We start from the raw sequence: 5577 nt of genomic DNA, 5'->3' as shown, positions 1-5577 counted from the left end.
CCGGGGGCAGGGAATAGCTTATATTTTTATTTGGTGGTGGTAAGTGAGTGAACGAGTGTGTGTGTCTATGTATTATTCACAAGTATATAAAAAGGAATAAGAAGGTGGATTCTGGTGAGTGTAGGCAATAACGTGTGGCCACTCATTCCTGATCCCCTTTTGCTGGTCCAGAATTTGCTTGCTGTAGGTGAGGTGTTGTGAACTGCCTTTCCTGGCCTCCATTGGCTCCCCTTGTGTCCTGGAACAATAAACCTGGGGAAAGTAGGAGGCCTCTGTGTATCCCAAAGACTAGAAATCATACTGGCAAAAATCTTAACGACTAGGGGAAAATGACTTTCTAATTGGTGCCATGGGGTTTTAAAAATAGGTCGTAATCCTAAATCTATCCCTAGTGGCTCCTTTTAGCAAACCTGCTCTTTGTGGGGGGAGGATTGAATTCCCAAGACGAAGGGGCTAGATCTGAGTGACCCTTGGAGCCCTTTGGTCCCAGCAGTCCCTGGGACAGCCCTGAGGACACACCATCACTCCCCCATTTGTCATCTACGAAGGCGTGGAACATGTCTGGCCTCATCATCTTCTCCCAGCATCCTAGCTCTTGAAATTTCACTGCTCCTTTTGCTGGAAAGTTCCCATCCATGTCAGCCATCTCTAATATTTTCCACGCTGATCATTTTCACTATCCCCTGCAACAACAGAGGTGGGGGCAGGGTTGGGGGCAGTGTCGTGGGGCTCTCCCCGATTTGCACTAGAGTATCTAATGGGTCATGCCCAGGCAGGAGGGGAGCAGGCCCTGAGCTTCCTGCATGGGATCTTCAATCCCCATCCTTCATCCGGGCTCTGGAATTGGGGTCTTCCCTGCCACCACCACCCCTGAAGGCCACCAGGGGCACAGTGCTCCTCAGCCCCATAATGAGCATGAAAAAACTATGTCTTCCTCTCTGACAAACACAGGTGGTTAGAAGCAAGTTTTCTGAGCAATCTTACTAAGGACATAATGTAAACAGATCATGGCCACAAAGTGGCAAACAAGAATTAGAGAATACAGTGTTCTAAATGGTGCTGGCTACTCAGCAGAATATGGGCTGGCTTACTGAGATCCTGCTCTGCTCTCAAGGTCTCTGGACAAAGGACAAACACAATTTCTGGGCTTTTGGAATGTCATTCCTTGATCTCAGGCACCCCACCCTGCTCTTATGGTCTCCTCCTTCATCCATTCCTAGGGGTCTTCAAGACTCTACAACCCTCTAATGCCATCATTACTCCAGTGATGTTCTCTTATTTGTGTGGAGCGTGATCACTAGCCTTCCAAGTGGTTTTCCATGAGGCCTGCCCAGGGCCTGCTGTCATCTTCACCTTGGACTGTTCACAGTGGCATCACACCCAACCAGAAACTGATGCTCTTGTCTGATCCAGCCAACAACAGACTTGAGTCCCCTCTGGGGTCACCCACTGGGTTTCTAGTGAGAGGCTCAAGAATGCTTCCATTTCTCAGCTCCCTGGAGGAGAAGAAATGTCTGACACTGCTGAGGCTGGGGACAGCCCAGACTTTCATGAGGGAAGTTACCCTTATCTGTGGACCTGCATTCTGGTCCCCTTCAGGGGTTGACCACTTACCCAGAAGTCAGCAAGTCCCTGTCTCCACCAAAGGGAGAGAGATTAGTGACAAGAACAGAACTGGGCCTCCAGGAACATTGGCTTCTTCTCAACAACAGGCTGCAAGAGCTCTGGCACTTTTACTCCTGAGCGCTTTGCCCATCCCGGTGGTCCAGGTGCCCAAAGGTCTCCCATTCTTTCTTGTTCCCTTTTTCCTACTGCTTAGGAAGGTCCAGTCCTCTGAGCAGGAAAGAAAATTTTCCTGCTCCTGTATGATCCTCGGGTGCTAAGGAAAGCTTACTTGGGGGCACTTGTTACTTACTCAAGTCTCCGTCCTGAAAATTGAGAGGCAGTTTGATAACCCAGCAGCTATTCCAGCTGTGCCCTTGGGGCCCTTAACTTGTTTTGGAATCATCATCCATCCTTGATCTGAACCCAGCTCTGCCACTTTCTTGCAGTGTGACTGTCAACAAGTTTCTTAGTCTCTCTGGACATCGCTTTCCTCCTGTCTGATCGTTAATGTTGTGGGGTTCAAGTGAGGTGATGAGTACGATGCCTGACTCAGTGTGGGTGCAACATAAGTGCTACTTATTTTGCTTGCTCGTTGCCCCACCCTCTTTCCCCATCCTCCAAACCCAGATGCGAGAAAGAGGCATCTGGCTCCACCAGGGATCGGTACATGGATCCAAACACAGCCAGAGGAACATGGAGTCTTCAAAGCCACTCCCAATCCCAACCATCCACTGGACATCTGTATTCTGAAAATGGGTCCTCTCCACCCCATCCCCCCAATCCACCCAGAGGACACGAGTCCTGTCCCCTCTTGGCCGAAGTTGCTGCTCATTGTTGCCATTTCCTGCCCTGGTTCCTGACCCCTTCCCTGGTCCTTTTGTCTCTCTCACTTAGATGGGTGGATGTAACACCTTCCTGATCCAGTATCATCTGCAAAGTTAATTAATGTGTCATCGGGTTGTTGCCTGCTTCCTGATCCTTATCAGGGATTTAAATAAAACGCAGAAGCCCCAGCTCTTCCCCGACTGTCCCTCACCCTGGATCTGAGACTTGTTCTTAGTCATCAGTCCTTGACCTCAGCCTTCTGGCCAGTTCTCAGCTTCCAGCCCCAGGGCTGTTGGTGCTGCCCCTGCCCCACCCTAGCTTGGGAACAGAAGTGCCATCCAGGGCTTTAATGACAGTGATGTTCTTGAGAGAATCAGGGTTGCCAGGGCCTTTACCTCATCCCACCCCCTTGGGCGGGTCCCCTAGGTTTGTAGAGTCATAAGGGACTTTGGAGAAAGAAATGGCAACCTGCTCCACTATTCTCACCTGGGAAATCCCATGGACAGAGGAATATGGCGGGCTACTGTCCATGGGGTGGGACATGACTTATTGACTAAACAATAAAACAACAAAGGGACTTTGAAAGGCTATTTAGTCCAACACACTCCTTCTCAAGTGTGGAGGAGGTCATGATTTGTCCAAGATCATATATATCCAGTAAAGGCAGAGTCAGGATTTCAGATCCAGACTCTCAGCAGATGGTCCCATAAAAGGGTGCTAATTGCTTCACTTATTTAATAAATATTTGTGGAAGGATATAGCGGTGAACAAACGAAAAAGTCCCTCTATTCTCAAAGATTCCCTTCTCCAGGGAAGAAACAGGTAAAAAACAAACAAACAAATAAATACATGTTATGTCAGATTGTGATATGTGTCACAGAGAAGAAGAATAAGAAGAATGATGAGTGTTGGGGGGCTGATTACAATACTATATAGGGTGCGGGACTTCCCTGGTGGTCCAGTGGTAAAGAATCTGCCTTTCAATGCAGGAGATGCCTGGTTGGGGAACTAAGATCCCACATGCCACAGGGCTTACTGAGCCCTGGCTCTACAACTAGAGAGACTGCATGCTGCAATGAAAGATTCCTCAAGCTGCAACTAAGACTTGACATAGCCAAAAATAAATAAATATATTTTAAAAATATACTATAGGGTGGTCCAGGACAACCAAACAGCAAAGGGGCCTTTGTGCACAGATGCAGGAAATGATGGAGCTGGCCACACAGGGACCTCTGGGCATTAGTTCTCCAACCAGAGGGGATGGCAAGTGTAAAGGTCCTAATGATGGTATTCTTGGAGTATTAAAGGAATCACATGGAGCCAGAGTGACTGGAAAGAAGCCAGGGAAGGAGTCAGCCATAGGAAGAAGTCAGAGAGGTAGTGTGGGGACCAGATCACAGAGAAAGCAAACCCATTCTGAAGACTGATGGTCAGAGAGAGCCCCATCCCCCACCAAGCCTCTGGGGAGAACACTGACCTCTGCCTGGGTGCCCCCTCTCTCTCCCCATGCTACCTCTTCTTTCACCCTTCAAACCCCCTTCCTCTGCTTGGCCTCCTCACCCCCTTACTGCAGTCTTCTTTGCCCTTCTTCCACATCCTCTCAGAGGCCACAGATAATTCCTAGACTCTAGATTGTCCAAGGAGAGACAGAGCTGCCTCCTTTGAGAACCACAGCCTGAAAACCCTTTCTCCTCCTGTTGCCATTTGCCCTGATGCCAAGTCCCTAATACGATGGATGACTCTTCCTGCTGTCCAACCTCAGAATGGGAATTTCCCTTGGCCTCATCTCTGAGGAACTGCTGCAAAGGCAGCCGCCTCCTTCATCTGTGGCTGGATTGGCCATGTTTCCTGCCTTGACAAAGAGCTGGTAGATGGCCGCTTTTCTCCAATAGGGTCATATTCTTATCCCGTCTCAGCCCTCATCATGTAAGATGGGACATTCCTGAAATCACTTCATCTGCAGTCTTCCTCGCTACAAGCTCCATTTCCCTGGATTTTTGCAAATCTTGGAACATCATTTCTATACACTTATCTGAGCAGTTTCATTCTGGAGAAGAAAAAATGTCTTCCCTTGCCTTTTTTTGGGTCTTCCATTTTATGTCTTTCCAAAAGCCCCCATCAATCTCCGTCTTTCTGTGGCAACTTGGCATCATCCAGAGCTTCTTTGCATCTAATTAACTTATCTATTAATTTAGTGAAACCGTATCAAAGCAGATCCAGTGCTGCCCCTCAGAGGGGAGGGGCAGCAGCAGTACAAAGACAAACAAGCACAGGACAAAGTTCCTGCCCTTGAGGATCTTCCATTCTATCAAGGGAAAGGCGGACATGTAAACAGACCGTTTCCATAAATTGGGCCTCTTTTCACGTGCACTTTCCAGATGGCATTCGTGGTAAAGAACCCGCCTGCCAATGCAGAAGACATAAAAGACATGGGTTCAATCCCCTGGAGGAGGGCATGGCAACCCACTCCAGCATTCTTGCCTAGAAAATCCCATGGACAGAGGAGCCTGGTGGGATACAGTCTATAGGCTTGCAGAGTCAGACACGACTGAAGCATCTTAGCACACATGTCATGTGATGGTAATGCCTGATTGGAAGACATCTAAATCAGAGTCCAGTGGAAGGTGGGAGAGGTGGGGGTGGGGTGAGGGAAGCTTCCTAGGAGAACTTAGAGCAACCTCTCCAGACCCTACAATAATAATGAAGCCCCAAAGGCATCAGGAACTTAACTACCTGCCAAGGGTTGTGCTAAATTCTCTTGTGAATTATTCCATTGGGCTCTAGGTGGAGTGGATCTACCTGGGATGTTCACCTGGTGGCCTATAGGGCTGCTCACTCTCTTGTCCTTTTCCCTAAGGAGAAAGAGAACATCTCAGTGGCCCACAGGCCCCAGAAAATAACAGCAGCTTGGCATATCTGGAGCAGGCCCAGCTGGCTTGGTGGAGGCTGTCCAACCCAGATGACACTTCCCTGTGTTACATTCTGGTTGCTTCTTCCTACAGGGCAGACTTTTCTGGGGCTTGGGGAGGAGTTAGGATGGGGACTCCATCTTCAGATTCTTCTTGGTCCATGCAGAGCATCATTTCTGCTCTCCTCCTCGGCTGTTTCTCAGCCCAGGGCCTGAGATGGTCAGCTAGGAGCCAAGGC

The 5577-nt window shown here is 49.0% G+C and overlaps 1 long non-coding RNA gene across 1 annotated transcript; it reads right to left on the bottom strand.

The window, feature by feature from the left end:
• Positions 1-4456, bottom strand: LOC145515166 (uncharacterized). The gene is made up of 2 exons (XR_014060717.1): positions 520-4456; positions 1-252 (listed from the first exon to the last, which is right to left on the bottom strand). It is a non-coding gene; the product is annotated as an uncharacterized LOC145515166 (long non-coding RNA).
• Between the last annotated feature and the right edge of the window lie 1121 nt (positions 4457-5577).

The sequence above is a fragment of the Giraffa tippelskirchi genome, chromosome 1 (genome assembly GCF_054371585.1).
Source record: "Giraffa tippelskirchi isolate mGirTip1 chromosome 1, T2T-mGirTip1v1.2.pri, whole genome shotgun sequence".
NCBI classification, from domain to species: Eukaryota; Metazoa; Chordata; class Mammalia; order Artiodactyla; family Giraffidae; genus Giraffa; species Giraffa tippelskirchi.
The sequence above is the reverse complement of the archived record's forward strand: the minus strand, read 5'-3'. Positions and strand labels throughout refer to the sequence as shown.